The 22,244-nt window shown below is 35.1% G+C and overlaps 2 long non-coding RNA genes across 2 annotated transcripts; one reads left to right on the top strand and one right to left on the bottom strand.

Moving 5' to 3' along the window:
• Positions 1-615: 615 nt before the first annotated feature.
• LOC139781965 (uncharacterized) lies at positions 616-3,270 on the top strand. The gene is made up of 3 exons (XR_011720740.1): positions 616-1,726; positions 1,906-2,105; positions 2,953-3,270. It is a non-coding gene; the product is annotated as an uncharacterized lncRNA (long non-coding RNA).
• A 1,917-nt stretch (positions 3,271-5,187) lies between these two features.
• Positions 5,188-6,128, bottom strand: LOC139781967 (uncharacterized). The gene is made up of 2 exons (XR_011720741.1): positions 5,887-6,128; positions 5,188-5,741 (listed from the first exon to the last, which is right to left on the bottom strand). It is a non-coding gene; the product is annotated as an uncharacterized lncRNA (long non-coding RNA).
• Positions 6,129-22,244: the final 16,116 nt, after the last annotated feature.

Below are 22,244 nucleotides of genomic sequence, written 5' to 3'. Positions count from 1 at the left end.
GTTTCGACCATGGATTTTGGTTCTTATCAATTTTGGTTTTTTAAATTAATCGTGTTATCAAATTTCTTAATAAAAAACATTTCGGCGATTTTCCTCTTTCTCGTTTGTCTCTCTTTACCCAGCGAAAACAACCTAGTCAAAGTGATGTTAAATTGCCATCAAATTGACGAGGGGTATGATGTCAAAAGGAGTGATCAAAATAATGGCAAAATGCATCATGACTGCAAAACGTCCCATACCTTGATGGTGATTATGACTGTCATTTTGATGTCATTTTGATGTCTGTTTGATGTCAAAGTAAATAATTTCCTCTACAGTAATATAAATACAAAATAAAAAATTAAAACTAAATTACATTGAAAAAGAGACAAAATAAAGACATAAATATATTGCATAATGTTCTTTAATCAAATTTAAGCTTTGTTCTTAAATTTATATGACAGGTAACTTAAACTTACAAGTTAACATAATAAACTAAAAATTATAAATGTTTTTAGTATATATATATATATATATTTGGTATATATATATATGTATATGTATAATAGTATTACTAAGTAATAGCAAAGCGTTGCCAGGAATTAAAAGTAGACAAAGCTATCAATAATAATAACACAGGCCCACAAAAAAAGAAAAGTTGTCTGCGCCATGGACTAGACCATGGTATTCCCATGTATTTTCGCCTGCTGAAACCGAATATGACCTCAGTTTTGCCCCTACACGTCAGGATTTTTTTCTACAGCCAAAAAAAAGGTGTTTCGTAGGGGGCAAAACACCTTGTTTTTGACTGTAGAAAAAAATCCTGACGTGTAGGGGCAAAACTGAGATCATATTCGGTTTCAGCAGGTGAAAATACATGGGAATACCATGGTCTAGTCCATGGTGCAGACAACTTTTCTTTTTTTGTGGGCCTGTGCACAGACTAGACCATGGTGCAGACAAAAGAAAAGTTGTCTGCGCCATGGACTAGACCATGGTATTCCCATGTATTTTCGCCTGCTGAAACCGAATATGACCTCAGTTTTGCCCCTACACGTCAGGATTTTTTTCTACAGCCAAAAAAAAGGTGTTTCGTGGGCAAAACATCTTGTTTTTGACTGTAGAAAAAAATCCTGACGTGTAGGGGCAAAACTGAGGTCATATTCGGTTTCAGCAGGCAAAAATACATGGGAATACCATGGTCTAGTCCATGGCGCAGACAACTTTTCTTTTTTTGTGGGCCTGTGCTATTATTAGATGATACTTTGCGTATCCAAGATTTATATCGATCATCATTAAGCCAAGCTTCGACAAAGCTTCGCTTAGATCTTTTCGTTAATTTATCACACATTTCCATTGATTATAAGATAATGACAGAAAACGAAAAATACAAATGTTAAAATATAAATAGGAATTAAAAATGTTGTGAGTGTAAATTTGAGTGTGTGAATGTGACTATGAATACGAGTGGAGCGTATGTGTATGTGTACGTGTGTGTGCGTGCGTGTGTTACCTTTAAAACTCGTGAATATGAGTTGCGTTCGTTAAAATGTACACTCAACGAAGCGGTCAACGACACGACATTTTTTAACAAACAGGCAGACACGCATAAACTAGAATCACTAGAAGCCAAATGAAAAATGCTTGTTGACATTGCTGACTCGCGGAACTAGCGGACGAAAAACAAAAGATATGGCGAAAGAGGACAGCGTGCACGCTACGATGCAGGATCAGCAGGATACGACGGGTTAGTCAGAAACAATTCATTATAATTTATTTAGAATCTGTATCGATATATTTATAATGTATATCAATGTTATTAATGTATTGGTAATAGAGCAAGTATATCGTTTAGTAAGACTGATATTATACATGAAAATGATAGTGATATGATACTGATATGTATTTTACTTATGTATTTTACAGGTCAAAAAAAGCCGGAAATGAAGGCCAGTTGTTGAACTTGTATCAGGAACAGAAAATGCAACTGCAACAGGTGGCCCAGCAAGTGCAAACACTGGCCGAAAACCAGGGCCAGCAGAGCCAGCAGGGCCAGCCGCAGCAAAGCCAGCAGCAGGAAAGGGAGGGACAACACCTTCCGCAGCAGCAGCAACAACAGCAGCAAGGTATATTATATATACATAGGTACATACATACATACATACATACATGTATACATACGTGCAATGTAATATTACATACCAATATTACATATATATGTATGTATAAAGAAATATATATGTGTGTGCATGTGTGTATAATATACACACATGCACCAGACTAAAGCGCCAGACTCGTAATCCCGAGGACCCGGGTTCGAGTCCACCTGACCACAGGAATTTTTATATTCCAAACTGCACCCCCCGCACGAGTGGGGCTCGTGCGGAGAAACTGGGCTATCTTTCGGAGGAGAAATGGAGAAATTAAATTTGAATGTACCTCTTTGTATTTAGAAGTAAAAGAAATTTCATATAAAGGTCTAGTGGTCTTTTTATTTATCATCTCTTCTACATCCGCGATCAGCTTTGTGTTCTTGATAAAGTTCTAACGACTGCTTTAATCAAAAAATCAAATTTTCGAAAATTTGATTTTTTGATTAAAGCAGTCGTTAGAACTTTATCAAAAATATCAAGAGCGAGCATTAGCACTGGAGAACGAGAACGAGCATATGAACAAGACCAACACAAGTACATTCAAATTTAATTTAATTTAATTTAATTTAATTTAATTTAATTTCTCCATTTCTCCTCCGAAAGATAGCCCAGTTTCTCCGCACGAGCCTTACTCGTGCGGGGGGTGCAGTTTGGAATATCAAAATTCCTGTGGTCAGGTGGACTCGAACCCGGGTCCTCGGGATTACGAGTCTGGCGCTTTACCACAAGACCACACTGCCACTCTCTTGTACCTCACATACATTATATATATATGTTGCTTTTCCGCCATTTGTCATTTATTTGTACATTTTAATTTCAGATCTTTTCCGAGGACGAGGCCGTGGCAGTGGAGGTGGGCGGTCGCGTGCCCGCTGGCACAGGCAGCGGGGGGGCCTCACCAAGTTCCCCTGGAGAGGAGCAAGAAATGGTGGAGGAGGTGGGCGTGGAAGAGGTGGACGTGGAGGAAGGGGGGAAACGCAAATAAAAAATTATTATTTTAACTAAAATGTAATATATTAACAATAAAACAGAAGAATGCAAAATGCGCATTTGTCTTATTACCTAAAATTTTTTCCAATTATATAACATGTAAGAATTATATAACATGTCAAATAGTTTTCTTAAATAACTGTAACTACATTTGTGTGCCTTTCTATCATTTCATTCTGAGATATTCCTAATATATTATCATCCTAAAATAATTCTATCAAGAAATGTTTATTTGTCTTTGAAGAAAATACACTGTATAGGAAAGTTTCAAATGTTCTTTTTTCCAAAAATGTTAACAGACCGATAAGTTTATATATGAAGACAAAAGCTTATTATAATTTTTTATGTATATTTGACATTTTTGTAATGTATGTAATACACGTATTCAAAAATCCAATGTAAAATCCAATGTATCTTTCTAAAAATAATTATCACACATCGTAATTACTATTAATAAACAGACATATTTTACATATAATTATGTATATTTTTGAGATTTATATTAACAAATTTTATCACACAAATGTGTGCCATTTATCATTATTATCATTAACTTTTTATACAATAATGATCACCATGTGTAGAACGACACATTGGATTTTTATACTCACATGCGTATTATTAGAAATGCATTAAAGAAATGTAAAATATAATTTTCAAGTTCAAATAAGCCCTTGTCTGTATATACAAACTTTTACTTCCAAGTCTGTTATACAGTTTTTTAGGAACATTTAAAATTTTTTGATACAGCATTTTCTTTAAAAAAAATTCAAAATTTTAAATCTATTTATTTTTGGATGAGATTTAGGATGTGAGAAATACCTTAACAAATTAATGATGCACGGGCATACAGACGTTTTTTTAACCGTTCGAGAAAACTGTTCAACATTTTATGTGATTGTGGATTATTCGTAGGCTGGACTGCTACAAAAGACAATATTTTAAAGCTATATGCTGCGGATGATATCGTCTCTCGTTTGCAGATTGAAAATGTTTAATGTTATATTATCAAAATCTTGCACGTTTGACATCACGCTTACAAACGATAAGCGTGTAAAAAATTTTGTCAGCATTTGACATTACGCTTATAAAAACATTCAAGAAATCTGCCAAAGAAATATAATAGTGTTAAGAATTTGTGTGCAATAACACACACACACACACACACACACACACACACACACACACACACACACACACACACACACACACACACACACACAAGGAAATGTAAAAAATTGATTTTTTATTATTACAATGATTACAAATAATAAATTAACAATTCTTTACATTTCCTTCCTGACGGAAAAGACCACCACCTTCTCGCGGTTTCCGTTGAGCAACAGTATGCACGTTGTATATAAATACAAAATAAATTAAATAAGTAAAAATACTACAAGCTATAATTTTTTATTCAGAATTAATATTTAATTTTATTATTTACATTTAGATAATATTATCATGTTAAAGTTAATGTTGGTTGGTTATGTAAGAAATAAAAAAAAAAAAACAGCGTGCATATTGGCCAAGAGTGGATTTTTATACATTGTTACATTTGCAAAGTTCAACTTTAATCAAAACAAATATTTCACGGTCTGCAAATTAAAAAAAAACGGAGAATTCTTTTAACTTTTTATGTTTATAAAGATTTATGTCATTGCATTTGGTAATTTTTATATTTTTAGACATTTTATTTACATATTATTCACAATTGAAATTGATTATACATATATCAGTGAATAACGACAGAATGATTGACATATATCTCGATAATTTATAGGAAAAGAATAAGTTTACAATAAATAACGTCGCCCATCGTCGATTTGCCCACGCGAGATTCGGAGAGTCGCGAGATCTGAAATATGTGCCGGCATAGCCGGCACTGGCATAGCGACGTCATAGCTCAAGAGAGAAGGAGACAACGATCGTGTTCTGTCCTTCTTTGGGCCGAGCGTACACGGACAGAGGAGCTTGCATTAGTGTGCGTGGCTATGCCTTGCGCAGCCTTGCCGGCGCATCCCCTCCACACGCTGTAGCATGCTGGTCGGTCTGCACAGCGGCATCACTGCCTGCGACGGGCTCCTCTTTTATACCCGAGAAAAATCGGCGGCGAGTATCAACAACGGGGTTGCTAGGATACTTGCGTATCGTGAATCTTGCAATCTGTCATCCAGGAAGCGATCTGAAATTCTCGCTTACCGATGACTTGAATCTCTCCGCGTTTGACGACTTGAATTTGCCCCGCGCGCATCGTAAATAATAACCTGCTTGCTGTCGCGGAAACCACGTGTCGTCGGAGCGTAGGTACGGAGGTTACCCTGGAGGCTGGTGGCTGAGTTGCCACAGAAACTATTGAAATAAATATGTAAAATATGTTAATATGCGTGGGAAAAAAAACAAAAAAATAGGAAAAACAAACGAAAATAACTACATTGTATGGTTTAAGGGAAATATTGCAAACGTGTTCTGATCATTTCCAAAAGAAATTTTTTATGCTTTCCATGCTTAGTCTGTTATTGGCCAGGAAAAAAATGTTATTAGGCCAGTCATATTAGACATCGAACCTTCCAATTACTCTTTTCAGGTTGCAACCACCATGAATCGCTTTGATTTAAGGTGCTGTAAGTGGGATTAATTTTGCTTTGCATAATTAATGCGCATTAAAAAGTTATTAACAATATTATCAACAAAAAACGCGATTTTTTTTTATTTTTTCTCAAATATCTCGAAAACTAAGCAAGATAGGGTAACTAACTATACGTACCTTTTTTGTAGAGCGTAAAATTATCTACAATAATGATCTGAACAACATTTATCGTCAAGTCAGTCGTTTAGCTTGCACGCGCCGTCAAAGTCCGAGACTCGGATCCCGAAAACCCTCGATTTCATCGTTTTTTTGATGTTGCGTCGGTGATTTTTTTCCGTTATTTAAAAAGGAATTAAAAATTCCCAAAAAATCACACATCATCTGAGAACTACAAAGAATACTTTTCAGGGTGTAACCGATTTTTTAGACCCTTTTTCTTTAATTTGTAGCTATGTAAGCAAAAAATTTTGATTTTTTAAACTACTCTTAGTTTTTCGCTGTTTTCAGGCCTTATAATTTATTTGAGACGAATTTTATCATATGCATCTTGTTGTGGACGAAATTTGCAACAAAAAAGGACCCTTGTATTTTTTTCGTACGACAAACGCTGATTTTTTTATTGACGCACAAAATTAAGCGTTATCCGACCTATGCGCAATATTAGATAACTTTGCGCGTCAATAAAAAAATCAGCGTTCGTCGTACGAAAAAAATACAAGGGTCCTTTTTTGTTGCAAATTTCGTCCACAACAAGATGCATACGATAAAATTCGTCTCAAATAAATTCTAAGGTCTGAAAACAGCGAAAAACTAAGAGTAGTCCAAAAAATCAAAATTTTTTGCTTACATAGCTACAAACTAAAGAAAAAGGGTCTAAAAAATCGATTATACCCTGAAAAGTATTCTTTGTAGTTCTCAGATGATGTGTGATTTTTGGGGGATTTTTAATTCCATTTTAAATGACTGAAAAAAATCACCGACGCAACATCAAAAAAACGATGAAGTCGAGGGTTTTCGAGATCCGAGTCTCGGACTTTGACGGCGCGTGCAAGCTAAACGACTGACTTGACGATAAATGTTGTTCAGATCATTATTGTAGATAATTTTACGCTCTACAAAAAAGGTACGTATAGTTAGTTACCCTATCTTGCTTAGTTTTCGAGATATTTGAGAAAAAATAAAAAAAATTGCGTTTTTTGTTGATAATATTGTTAATAACTTTTTAATGCGCATTAATTATGCGAAGCAAAATTAATCCCACTTACAGCACCTTAAATCAAAGCGATTCATGGTGGTTGCAACCTGAAAAGAGTAATTGGAAGGTTAACCCCCTAAATTACTCTAATATGACTGGCCTATATCACTACTTGCTGTCGTTACATTAGTATTAAAGTTGCTAGATTTGCAAGGTGATTTATATACAGCTTTTACATATTTTAACTTTTCACCAATGACAAAAATATCTTTATTATTTTTTTCAACTATGTTTATAACTAAAATACATAACCCATTTTTTAAGAGACAACAATTATTGTTGAAACCTTACAATTTATGTTAAATTCTTCGCTTGATATTTGCAGATATTGATGCTTGAACGTTATAATCATCAGTATAGGTCCATTACTACATGTAAATATTTACATGTATATATATGTAGTTTGTGGTTATTGTAATTATGTTTTAATGACAAGGTGCCAACATTTTTAATCTCTTTATATCTTTTAATTTAAATAATTGTTGCAATGGTTTTTCACTTTTTTAAAATTGTTTTTTGATATACGTCATGTAGTTCTCAAAACGAAAGGTACTAAAATTATCCAGTGGCCCAAATCTTCTTACGTCAACACATAAATGTAAAAGATTATGAATGTTATGATACCTATTGTTTTCCATATAATATTACAAAAGATTAAACAAAATGGTTGTGTAAAGCTTCAGTAAAATTTATAATTCCATCTTGACATAAGTTTAGACGTATGAGAATTGATAGCTACGTGAAGTGTGAAGAAAGGACAGTATATATCTTTTCTTAATATATCTTTTAATACCATAAGTCCTGTACATAAAAGAAAGTTTCTAAATTCTGCAGCTTTCCATTGTTTAACATCTCTTATAAATCTTGGCCTTCTGACAAAATTATTTGGTGTAGTGTATTTAAGTCAACAAATGTCACATCAACAAATCTGATATTTTATTAATTTATTTTGTACTTAAACATATGGAAGGTGGTGTTTTTGTTCAAAGCAATATCATTTTTTAACTACGTCCAAACACACAAGGGGCATATAATCTAACGGAGTGTTAGTTATAGGTAAAAACTGTGGGATATTATTTAAAATGGAGTAACCAATTTGGAAATTCTTATAAGCATTAATAGCAAATAGTTTATCTGTTCTTAAAGACCATGGTGTTACTCTGTTTGAAAAACAAATTCTGCCACTTACATAATTACCCTTAATTGAATTTTATGCAACTATAAAATCCAGTATGGCCTTTTATGCACAAAACGAAAGATTTAGCTGGTGCGTCGCATATTAAACTAAACAATCTGATTTTGATTACTTTGTTAGCATGATTTCATTTATTAAATTAGTTAAATCGTTCACTAAAAATTGTAAAAAAATATTAGTATTTTCAGATTTTTTATCGCCAAAATATGCGCCCACAAGATACACAGCATTAATCTTTGTATTGAAACATGAAATAGGCCACAATAATGCATAATATGATTTTGCTAATGGCAGACCGTCAATATTTAGAAGTAAATCGATATATTTATTATTAGATCCCGATAACATATTTTTTCATAACATTATATAAAACCTGGTTGAAAGTATTCCCCTCCACATAATGTTAGAAACTTCAGTTTGTCTTGGCGTTTGTAACAGTGTTCGTGCATCTTTTGGAAAATTATTGGGCGTATGTTGCTGCAAAATTTTTAATAATGCATTACAAGCAATATGGGGGATATTATATGATACAGTCCATTGAGCTATAGCATTTCTAAATTGCTTGTCATTATTAGAATTATCATTAGTGTCATTGACTACAGTAGAGTTCACCCTCTTACTTATTTGAGAATTGTTAACAGAATTTAGAGGATGAAACCTGTTGCTTAAAGATAATTGAGGTTGGGAGAAAGCATACGTATTAGAAGAGGTAGGGGCTAATGGTAAATAGATGAAATCTAATCTAGGATCCATAACGGGAGCTTCTCTTTTACCTACTGTAATTATTACTGCGTAGCTTCTTTTTTGCTTCAGAAAACGAAATATTCTCCGCAGTAGCCGGAGTTTTGATTACATTGTGAGCCAATGTGACCCACTATATAGCAGGAATAAAGGGCGGCAGTGTGGTCTAGTGGTAGAGCGCCAGACTCGTAATCTGAGGAACCAGGTTCGAGTCCACTAGAGCCATGTAAACATGAAATGTTTTTCCGAAGCTGCGCCCCTCCGTGCAAGATAGGCTCTTGTGCGGAGCAAACTGGGCTCCGTCTTTCGGAAAGAGACGTTAAGCCGTTGGTCCAAAGGGTTAAAGTGAGAGGAGAAAGGGTAGTAGTGTAAAGGTTTGGGTAACGTTCTTTATAAAAACGACTTGCAAACCCTGCGGGGATAAGCAATAAAGATAGTTCATGAGTTTTTATGAGTTTATAACAGGAATAACAGGTTCTTGTTTTGGATATAAACGAGTAAACTCTATGTCTAACCTTATAGATAAAAACGTGCTCGCGTAATACTTGTCTTGCAAATTTAATTTGAATGGTACGAGAAGTCACAAACCTGCCTTTGTCAGTTTTAACACGGCGGTTCATTTCCGTAACTTCTGTCGCAGATTCCAAATGACTTTGGATGTGATTTCAAAATCTTGTGGTACATTTTTTATAATACCGACATGCTGAACTTCAAACGACAGTATAAAGGTTCTTAGATTGACTGCGGTTAATACTGAGTTGCCAATAAGACCGTTAGTCGATTTTGCGGTCCTCATATCTGCTATGATTCTAGCGCGCCCGACTTTCCTGACCTCTTTTAGATCTTTGTAAGCAATTTTAGTTATTAATTTACTAATGGCAAGCGGGTGGAGAGTTGCGTTTCCGCCGTCTTTGGCGGTCATGATAAATACAGAGAATGGTGCGCGGTCATTTTTATCATAACGAAAACTCTCACCACGTGACTCGATTGGCATGGCCGGCTTGCCGATGGCAGGAGATTCCGCTTGCTTAGGCATCTTAGGATCTTTACAGCGGCCGAATCCGGATGAAAGATCCGAAGATATTTTGCGATCGCCAGCTGCGTGGTGATCGATAATTTCTAAATGTGCTTATTCGTTGAGAAATTGTAGGTAAAATTTTATTATAAAATCTATGTTCAGGTCTTATTCGAAACAGTGGACCAACCAAAAACCGTTTTTTTTAAATAAGAACATAACTTTTCTTTTTCTAAATAAGAACAAATAGCTAAAAATGTAGCTAATCTTCTTCGCCTTTCTTTAATATTATTTTTTAATATAAAGTATTTATTAGTCGGCCTGACTGGCAATAATTGAAAAATTATAACGACGTTTCGACCTCTATTTTGGGTCCTCATCAAGTTATGCTGGAACATTATAGTCACGTAAATTGCCGGTAATACATTTAAAGTGGATACAATGCCAATTACAAATTCAACTTACATGGATCAATGTGCGTCAAAAGTTATAAAATTACAAGTCATCGTTGATCTTTAACGGGGCGGTTGAACAGAATGTAAACTTCGTGAGGCATGACCTTCACGTGTGGCGCCCGACGAACGACTGATAAATTGTGTCATGTCGCGAATAATCACAAATACATAAAACAACATAGAGTGTAAAGTTTAAAGAGAAGCTATTATCCGATCGTAAACCAATGGCAAGTTTTCTGTGTCCTGCAAATTTATAGCGTCGGTATGCTTTTTGATTAATATCATTTCGGAAGTTGCACGTTTTTTGAGATTCTGCTCCTTGTGTAAGATCATGGCCTCTTGCCATTTAAAATTATGGTCAAATTCAATTCTATGCTTACTGACGACCGATTGCTGACTGGAATGCTTGTTAATGTCCGCGCAATGCTCTTTAATGCGAGTCTCTAAATGGCGCTTGGTCTGACCAATATAACAAGCATTGCAATCTGAACAATCTAATTTGTAGACAACGCCCGTGCATTTACCATTCTCTAATTTGTCCTTCCCTTTTTATATTAATATTATTTATATTATATAAAAATATTATATATTTTTTAATTAATTTATTTATAATATAAATATTATATATTTATATTATATAAAATAATATTAATATTATTAATATTATTTTATATTTATATTAATATTAATATTATTTTTATTTATAATATTTACGCAATCACTCATCTATTTATAATATTTGTTTTTTTTTGTAACATTGTTATTTATGTTATTTATTTATGGTTTACTCCGTTAATTTTTTAAAACATTTATTTAACTTTTAATATACAACATCTTTTAAACATTGGAATCTTGTTTTACAAAATTATTATTTTCTTCTTCTCCACGTCGCTTTGTCTGCGTTGCCACGCTTTTCACCATTGCTCCTCCGGCTCCTTCCGTCTGCATCACGGTGCTCCTGACTTTCTCTCGACTCGTCTGGGTTCCCTCAGAACTCTTTCTGATAAGTGACAGAGGTAGCGGAGAAATCAGGAGGGAGTACCGAAAGGTTGGCGTAGATCCAACAAGGCTCGTCGTAGTCGATCCAATCTGGAAGGGGCGCTTCGTTTGTGGAGTGGAAACCTCGGGTGCCGGGCGACTGACGCCGAGGATTGGCGAGGCGCCTTGGTTTTGGCGTTTTATCAGGAAAAGGTGATTTGCGCCGGGAGCAAGGCATCTAGCGCCGGCTGTCGACGGCTTTGTGCCGGGGGTTAGTCATCTAGCCGGAGGCTTGGCGACTTGCGCCAGGAGTCGGCGACTGAGCGCCTGCTGCGGGGCGGCTTGCGCCTGGGGTTGTGTCTGGCAACTTTCTTCCGCTTTATCGCGAGATTTGGTGCAGCGAAAGTGGGCGAGTCTTCCGCCTCTGGGTGTTTCCTTTTTCGTCGAGACAAGGAGCAATTTTACTATCAAAAGAGCGAGGCGTGATTGTACCTTTGGGTTACTTTGTAGGTCAATTTGCCTTTTCGAATTTTTGCCGAATTCGGTCCTCTTAATATTCCCTTCATGGTTGTATTTTAATTAGTTTCTCATCTATCTGTTGGAGACTTTCGAAAAACTTCGGTTGCTAGGGAACGCGTACTCTGTCGAACAAGTCAGAGTAAACTGTGGCTGTCAACGCGTATCGCGTATCCTGTGGCTGTCGACGGCTGCCACAAATTTTTACAAATCTTATATAATCATATAACTTACTATGATTGTCTGTTTTGAATAATATCATTTTCTGCTTGAACAACAAGAGGAATATTATGACGCAAAAAATGCTGTTTAGTTTTTAGTCCGGTCAACTTAGCCCAAAAAATAGGGGTACGGTTACAATAATTCCGATAGAGCTGAAAATTCGTACGAATGTTCGGAACACCATTATAAATGAACTGTGAAAAGTCCCCATACATCCCGTGCCTGGAAAAAATTTTATTCAAGGTCAAAGGTGGCAAAAATGGGTTTTTTGTGTTTTTCAGCCGAATGGTAAGTTTTATCATAAAAATAGCTTAGACAATAATTGTAGATCGTGCAATTATCTATAATAATTGTCTCTATACTTTTTTCTGTAAGAGTCACCGTTTCCGAGATATAATCATTCAAAAAGTTAAAAAAACGGTGTTCTTCATAATATGCACACGTTTCCACGCCACCTGTGAAGTAGTGTACTTGACGCGTTTTTTTTAACGTGGTTTCCCCGGTAGGCCTATTCCACGAACTATTGTGACCGTATTTAATTCAACACTATATATTTTACCCCCAGTGACCGGTTTCAAGAAGGAGCTGTAGCAGTCATTATGATATTTAGCCTCAGCAGCAACTAAATCGTATTCAAATTCAATTCGAGCTACGATAGCTTTTGCCATCATCCTTACGAGCCCGAGCTACTTTTAAAATTGATTCTTTCAAAGAAAAGGGGTAAAGTCGGTCGGCCTAAGGTTGAAGCTACAAATCTTGCAATGAACGAAATATTTAAATACATAGAAAACAATTCACACCTCTTTCATTATTTTTAACATTTTCCATTTTTTATTATTAAATAGTATAGTGTTGAATTAAATACGGTCACAATAGTTCGTGGAATAGGCCTACCGGGGAAACCACGTTAAAAAAAACGCGTCAAGTACACTACCTCACAGGTGGCGTGGAAACGTGTGCATATTATGAAGAACACCGTTTTTTCAACTTTTTGAATGATTATATCTCGGAAACGGTGACTCTTACAGAAAAAAGTATAGAGACAATTATTATAGATAATTGCACGATCTACAATTATTGTCTAAGCTATTTTTATGATAAAACTTACCATTCGGCTGAAAAACACGAAAAACCCATTTTTGCCACCTTTGACCTTGAATAAAATTTTTTCCAGGCACGGGATGTACGGGGACTTTTCACAGTTCATTTATAATGGTGTTCCGAACATTCGTACAAATTTTCAGCTCTATCGGAATTATTGTAACCTTGAATGTCTACTTTGACCGGACTATTTAGGAAAATCGGTTGTCACATTAAAGTGATGTGATGTTAAAACTCCTGTCATATTCTGTTGCTTTAATTACTAGCATAGAAAATTTGGTAATACTTAAAGAGAGCTCCCTCCTCACCGATTTCGCTGAATTTATGCTTAATCGACGCGTTTTTGCACAAAACGAACGAATCTGGCAGAAAAAAAGTCCCGCTCTGCCCTGCGAAGCGAGATATTAACTGTTAAAGTTGATGACTATCAGGTTATGAAACCTGTCATACCGACGCTATGTAGCGACTGGTTTTACACTTGTTTGAAACATACATTGTTTTTTTACATATTTTTTGCTGGATTTTTTTTCATAATGTGTTTTTCGGCATTGAAATATGAGATTACTTGTATCAAAGCAACAGCGAATATTTTGGAACACAAATTATTTCTGTTACAGATATTAAGCGTTGAATTAAGTTAACGAAACAGAAATAAAATTGTTAAAGCAGAGAATAGTTGGTATATGAAAAGTACATATTTATATGTACTTTTCATATACCAACTATTCTCTGCTTTAACAAATTATTTCTGTTACAGATATTAAACGTTTAAGTTAACGAAATATAAATAATTTAGTTAAAGCAGAGAATAGTTGATATATGAAAAGTACATATTTATGTGTACTTTTCATATACCAACTATTCTCTGCTTTAACAAATTATTTCTGTTACAGATATTAAGCGTTGAGGTTAACGAAACACAGTAATATGATTATTAATAGATATATCGAGCCTTATTTAATAAATAAAGAAATAGTGTTCAAAATGTGGTGATAAATTAATAATTGATACAAGTAATCGCATATTTCGATGCCGAAAAACACATTATGAAAAAAAAATCCAGCAAAAAATATGTAAAAAAACAATGTATGTTTCAAACAAGTGCAAAACCAGTCGCTACATAGCGTCGGTATAACAGGTTTCATAACCTGATAGTCGTCAACTTTAACAGTTAACTAGCTTTTTCGCCCGCGCTTCGCGCGGGCTCAAAAGCTCTTCCTTCTTTTTCCCCGAATAGTAATATTTACCCCAAAAAATTTTTTTTTCAAAATGGGACCTTTTTTAGACAATTTTATAATGGAGCCCTTTGTCCCCGGGCTCAGACTCCTTCCCAAAAATCTCTACGGTCTAAGTTAGAGTATCATGAGATAATATACCAAATTTAGTTGTTCTAATTTGAAAACTGTAAGAGTAGAATAATATTACAAATTAAATTGATCATCAAATTCTAAACGCAACTGGTGCTAATAAACATTCTTTCTCAGCAGACCTTTTCCCCTCGCTTCGACTTCTTCTTAATACCCTCTACGGGCTAATTTATTAGACAGTAGACGATGTTTTTTCCTCGAATAGTAAATATTTACCCCCCCAAAAAAAAAAAATTTTTTTTAAAGAGACCTTTTTAGACCACTTTGTATGGGGACTCTTTGTCCTCGGGTTCAGAGCCCTTCTCAAAACCCTCTACAGTCTAAGTTAGAGTATCATGAGATGGTATACCAAATTTAGTTGTTCTAATTTGAAAACTGTGAGAGTAGAATAATAATATCACAAATTAAATTGATCATCAAATTTTAAACGCAACTAATGCTAATAAACATTCTTCCTCAGCAGACCTTTTCCCCTCGCTCCGACCCCTTCCCAAAACCCTCTATGGGCTAATTTATTAGACAGTAAACGATGTTTTTTCCTCAAATAATAATATTTACCCCCAAAAAATTTTTTTGGAAAAAAGGGACCTTTTTTAGACAATTTTGTATGAAAGCCCCTATTTTATTTTTTTATTTTTATTTTCATTTTCTTATATTAATTTATTCTTTATCGACACCATTCCCGACAAATTAGACAAATTTTGGTACCGGTTTCCAGAAAATTGGTCCATTAATAAATAAGTAGTTTGCGGTCAGACAGACAGACATTAGAAAAATTTTGGAGCCGGTTTCTCAAAACCGATTTCCCAAAATAACATTTTTGTGAAAAATAAAACTTTTTTTTGAAAAAAGGAACCATAAAAATTATGTATATTTCCCGAAAAATTTCGGAACCGATTTTCAAAAATAATTCTTTAAGATTCGGTTTAAAAATCGGTAACAAAAAATAATACACATCATTGCCATCCCCAGAAAGAACTCTACCCCTGTTTCATATATAATTCTTTAAGATTCGGTTGAAAACTGTACTTTTGCATAGCGGAAAAGCATTCATACATTTTTTTCAAGAAAATCGGTCTATTAATAAAAAATTAAACCCATCGACACCATCCCCGAAAAATTAGACAAATTTTAGCACCGGTTTCCAGAAAATCGGTCCATTAATGAATGAGTAGTTCGCAGCCAGACAGACAGACATTAGAAAAATTTTGGAACCGGTTTCCCAAAAAATCGGTAATGATGCGGTTCTCAAGATACGTCTACGGTCTAAGTTAGAGTATCATGAGTTAGTATACCAAATTTGGTTGTTTTAATTTGAAAACTTTAGATTTGCATAGCGGACAAACATACATATGTACATTCATTTTTATATATATAAAAATTCGAAAAATTTCTAATACCAGTTTCCAAAAAGATCGGTAACAAAAAATTATACACTTTATGGCACTCCCCGGAAAATTCTACCTCTGTTTTATATACAATTTTTTAAGATTCGGTCAATTATTTCCCGAAAAATTGGAAAAATTTCGGATACCGGTTCCCGAAAAAATCGGTAACGAAAAACTATACACTCTATAGCACTCCCCGGAAAATTCTACCCCTGTTTCATATATAATTCTTTAAGATTCGGTTGAAAACTGTAGATTTGCATAGCGGACAAACATACATACATTCATTTTTATATATATAGAGATATCTCGCTTCGCGGGGCAGAGCGGGACTTTTTTCTGCCAGATTCGTTCGTTTTGTGCAAAAACGCGTCGATTAAGCCTAAATTCAGCGAAATCGGTGAGGAGGGAGCTCTCCTTAAGTATTACCGAAAATTTTCTGGGATCTAATTTCCAGTGAATATTACTATAACTACGAAAGTAGCACAATTAAAATTTCTTTTCTGAAGATGTTGTCGATCGTCTGCTTGATCGTGATTACTTTCAATGTTTTAATTGGTACATACATGCAATGATGCATGCCAGCGTGCCTCGCTTAATGCATAAACATGTCTATATGCATGTATCAGAGCAGGCATAGCGGCCATGCTAATCATTCAAGAAATCGTTTGTGTGATTTCGGCTTTATTGTTTTTTTGTTTGACCTACGTATAAGGCATCGTAATCATTACAACAAATTTTATAAATGACATTGTTATTAGTAGAAAGAGAATTCTTATCTTCATATACCCTAATAAACCTGTTGACAAAGAAAATAGTTTGTCATTCACGAGACCGGATGAGAACATTTATAATAAAGCCAGTACGGATTCTGTTTCCAAGAAGATAATCCTAAATAAACAAACAAAGGCAAATAAGAGCTAATTCGCAACGATGGTCGGGCGACAGTAATAAAACTAAAATTACAATACTAAATAAATTAATATAATCAAGTAAACATTTCGCGGTCCTTGGTTTGGACCCCCCTCAGTACATACAAAACGATGGTCGGGTGCTTCGATGCAGTGGTCAAGATGTAGTAAAGATAATCCTAGCACCTACCGCCAGCGCGGACTCTGTTTCCAAAAGAGAACAGTTTCAGCACCGACCGGTGCAACCAGTACGGACACTACCTTATGACGACGACGAGTCCCCTCGGTCTCGCCGGCCGGAAAGGAGCGCGCCGTCAATTCACTAAATATATATTTAAATGTAGTGTAATGTATCCTGAAATCGGTAAAAGATATTAATACTGGATGGTAGCTCGACCAGGTATTCTCTAAAGCTCGGTATGGGCGCCAGGTGCGAGTACTCGCACCACGGTACGCGATATCTTAGCCAGCTAATTATCTCAATCTTTAATTCAGATCGTTGTCAGATTTCGGGGAGGGGGAGAGGGAGCGCAGCGCAATTAACACACAAAAATAGATAAACAAAAATAGGTAATATATTTAATGAAAATAGATAATATATTTGATAAGGGAAAAATCATATCTCGAAGAGAGTTACAGTCGTAACGCGTCCCGCCACAAATCGCACGGTAACGGAAAACGTCTGATTGACTAAACGCGAATGATAGTTCGCCTTTCCGCGAAGCTACCTCGCTCACAATAATAACCCCGCGAAGGGCACCCGCAATCACGCACGATACCTCGCGAGGTCCGCAATACTAAACGCAAAGGAGCCCGGCATGCCCCAACGCGATTACGCGAAACGCATTCTACGGCTCCGCGATAATACTGGGTCCGGCCCGTGCGAAGGTCACCTCGTCAAGAACAACTCGGTTACGCGAAGCGCATTTCGCCGTTTCACAATAATCTCGAGTCTGAACCGAATATTCAATAATAAAAAAGCCGACCGTGTGGAAGTCATCCGCGTAACAATGCTTTTGCGAGCTGTGCATTCTGGTCGATTTTCGTATCGTTGTTACATTTATCCTCACGCATATTAAAGTAACATCCATAACACTGCCCTAGTTTTCGCAAGTCTTGCTACGCCAATTTTTGTGTAGACGTCAGCTACGCATAATTTTCACTAATAGCATGAATAAAGATACGAGTAGAGACTAGTATGTATTTTTTAAAACTGTATACTTTAGTTAAAATTGAACGTAAAATCGAGTTTTTATTTAAAGTAAGCTAAATGCATTGAGAAATATAAAATTCACAAAATAAAATAACAAAAGATACATTTTAATAGATTAATACCTATAACTTAAATGTATATACGTATGTTATGAGGGTATTTTGGAATTATTGTCCACTGTCGTAATTGTGATTGTACTTTAACACTAATGAAGACTCATTAAAAATAGCACGATGAAAAGAGAGAGAGAAAGAGAAAAAAATATAAAGATTATTTATCTCTATATATTTAAAAATCAGGGATAAGAATGACTCTGCAAGTGTCTACGAGATGCGAATAATATGTTTAACGACAACAGAGCCTTAGAAGCACTTTCAACGCATTATCACTGTTGTTGGAGACAACATTGTTACGCAAAAGAGGATAGAGCTGAGTCACTAAAATCGAATGCGAAGGCGGTAAAACGACTACACATGGTTCTTCCGCGTTTTTGTGTGAGCTGTTGCCGGTGATTTATGCCGGAGATGGGACAGCTATCGTCGGTGCGTATATTCCTCGCATAACTTCTACAAGAACGCGCGCGTGACTAAGCACAACCGTATTCATGAAGCAACGTCGCCCTTCGATGTGCTACCCTTTGTATGCAGCGTGCATACAGGATATCACAGAAGTTCCGGTTTCAATTTTAGATGGATTCTCCTTGACAAATTTGAACCGAATTTTTTCTGAACATAGGCTAAACTGATCTAAAAGTTCAGTTACTGAAAATTTATATCTAATTCTATTAAATTTGTCTAATTCCACGAATTAAAAAAATTGCTTGTGCACAAAAAGTTTAAAATGAAATTGATGGATAGTGAAAGTGCATGACTGTATTAAAGCGACATTTAAATGGGATTGTAAATAATTATTTTCATACTAGACAGATACTCCTCTATTAATCATTGAATTAATAATTACGGTTACTGTGAGTTGATCATAGCACAGAACACTGGATAAATTTCTGCTTGTGTTCTTGCTGGGAATCGCGAATGCGCTGATTCATCGCCGATGATCCTTTATGCAAGTCGCCGCATTTTTTAATCCATCTTTTTGTTAGATATATTACCTTTTCATATGCTTTTTCACGCTTTTATCGTGTAATTCATATATATTAAACTGCGTACGCGCATGTAATTTTCTGAATGTCCAAAACGTGATGTTCAACCGTCAGGACTGTTTTAAACAGAGAAAACATTTCCGCTCTGCATCTCATGTCCTGCTCAATGCGCTCTAATGAGTTGTATAGTTGCGACGCCTCCACATAACGCTCTACGTTTTAAGCAATGAAATTTTACTTGAAATAAGTAAATTTTTTTCCGGTGTATACATGTGTATGCATGAAAAAAATTTACTTATTTCAAGTAAAATTTACTTGTTTCAAGTAAAATTTCATTGCTTCAAAGAAATAAATTACTCCAATAATTTATTTCTTTGAAGCTCCCTAGCAGGATTTACTTGTTTCAAGTAATTTTTTTTCCGTGCATGTTCTACAACATTAATAAAAACACATGTATTTATTAAAAAGTAAATAAATATCCGACGTTACAGTTTTAACCTTCCGAACCTGATGGTGAATTTATTGGATCCACTCAATTATAAATCTCTTGAATTATTAAAATAAATTTCGTATTCATTCTCTTTTATGTTATATATGAGTATGCGCTGATTGCGCTGATACTGAGTTTTTGACAATTATATTTATGTATTGATATAACAGTTTTATATATAACATAAAGTGTGTAATTCACACACTTTTCTCAATATAATTGTATAATGTGAGATACACCATTTTGCACTGAGCTCTTCATTTCACTTATAGTTGTATAAAACATTAATTTACAGAAAAAGATTCGAGTTATTTCTCTTAAGTAAATTTGTACTTGCGGCAAGAAATAATTGTTTGTATATGTATTAATTGATACAAGTAATCAATGAATTATTTCTAGTATTTATGTCATAAATTTAAAAAAAACTTCACTTATTAACAACTGTTATATTCAAGTAATTATTTTTATTAGTTTTGATAAAATGATTTTCTATATACTGACAAGTAATTGTGTTTTTTTTTTTCAATAAAACATTCTCTTCATTGACAAATTATTTGTTTTAGAGATAATTTCATTGAAACAAAAATAAATGTTATTGTTGGAAGTAATTATTTCTTTCAATTTAGTAATTATATTTCAAGAAAATGTATTTACTTGCAACAAGTAAATTTTTTTTCCGTGTATACAACTTAAAAAATTGCCATTGATTAATGCTTTTATTAATTTTACCTACTTTTCTATTATCAGACACCTACATCAATTGCATTAATCGGGAAATTAATCGTGGAATTTGAATAACATTAAGTATAAGCAACTTAGAATTAACGAAATTAATAATCGCATTCTATGTTGAAAACATTGATTTTCAGACTTATGTGAATTGATTAACAAGGGAAATCACCAAATTTTCCTCTCTGTAAGCGAGCGGCTCCTCGTTCTGCGAATTACTCACATACTTTGAATTCCCCTCTACGACGAAGCGAGTCATCATAGGACAGTATTCATAGTTCGATCTTATATTTAAGATCGTCTTGTCGTTAGTCTGATTATAGGCGGTCTTAATACTTTATTCAGCCAATAAAATGATCATATAGAATTTTGAAATAATGCTAACTGATGGAAATATTTTATTGAAAATATAATAAAATTATATTAAATAAAAATGTAATAAAATTTTACTGAAATCTCTCAATTGATCTCATTTCATCGTTATTCCATGAATATTTTAGTAAAAATTTCAGTTTCTTTAGTTAAATTTAATAAATTTTATGATACCTTAAAACAATTTTGTCATTACTTTTCAATAATATAATTTTAAAAAAATCCTTTCCTTATATTTTACAGTAATACATTACATTTTAGAAGAAAATTTATTATTTATTTTGAAATATACACAGCCATTTTTCAATAACTTTTATTTCACTTTTTATTGATTTCATAATATTTTCAGCAGATGGCTCTGATAGAATTTTGCTGAAAGCACCATGAAATCGATGAAAAGTGAAATAAAAGTTATTGAAGAATTACTGAATATATTTTATAATGTATGATAATTTTTCCTATGAAACATAATGTAATAATGTGAAATATAAGGAAAATTAAATTATACTATTGAAAAGTAATAACAAAATTTATTTTATATGTACTATGAAACTTATGTTAGGGTTAAGAAGATCTTGAATATAAGATCGGACTATGAATATCGGCCTTATTGGGAACGGGCACGATGACGAAAATGAGTCGACTCGTAAACACGCGAAACATGTGTACTCACTCAGTTTCGTCGATAAAATTGTTTAAAAAAATTAGAAATCAGTGTAGTTGTTTAGGATTAAGGTAAAGTCGGTATAATGGGGCGCTGTCGCGAACGCCTCTGGCGCGAGCACAAACAACCCTCGGGCTTGACACGAACTCGCCCGAGATCACCCGATTGTCGCGCCTACCGTTCCGACCGCGCGATTGCAAAACGCGCACGCGTTTCCTAATTTACGTACACCGCGCAACTCTGTACGTCGCGGATCGATGTGATTCGTCCTTCGCGAGGCAACGGCCCCCGCCGAGCCTCTCTGGACGAAGACGAAGGTTGATCGATATCGATCCGCGCTCTCTTCCGTTTCTGCCTCGCTAAGGAGGAAGTCGAGCCGGTCGTTCGTGGCAATTAGCATCTCGGGAGTCCTCAGGAGTGTTCTCGAAAGTAATTGCGCGAAGTCCGTATTGTTTCATCGCGAGCCGCACCCGCTCGATTGGTCGCCGCGTGAAACTTCTCATTTCGCAAGTTTTTCCGTTCGCCAACAACGACGACGTGGCGAAGCCAAGGGACGGATCACGTGAATACCGCGTGCGGTAGCGTGATTCTTCAAGAGAGAACCGTGTCGACGACGAAACCGTAACACGAAGCAAACCCGGTTTTCGCGAGTGCCTCTTTCTCGAGCGTTGCGATAACCGCGCGTAAGCTCAGACGAGCAGTCTTTGTACAATATACGCAGAGAGTTCGATCCCGATAACGACCCCGCTCGCGGCCATCTTGTCGTGCCGCGCCGTTCTCATCGTTACCGCGGAAATACCGCGTCTCGTTACATTAAGTTACTC

This window comes from Temnothorax nylanderi, unplaced genomic scaffold, assembly GCF_030848795.1.
Source record: "Temnothorax nylanderi isolate EJ_2023f unplaced genomic scaffold, tnyl_v1.0 TNYL_tig0377_pilon, whole genome shotgun sequence".
In the NCBI taxonomy this organism is placed as follows: Eukaryota; Metazoa; Arthropoda; class Insecta; order Hymenoptera; family Formicidae; genus Temnothorax; species Temnothorax nylanderi.
The sequence above is the reverse complement of the archived record's forward strand: the minus strand, read 5'-3'. Positions and strand labels throughout refer to the sequence as shown.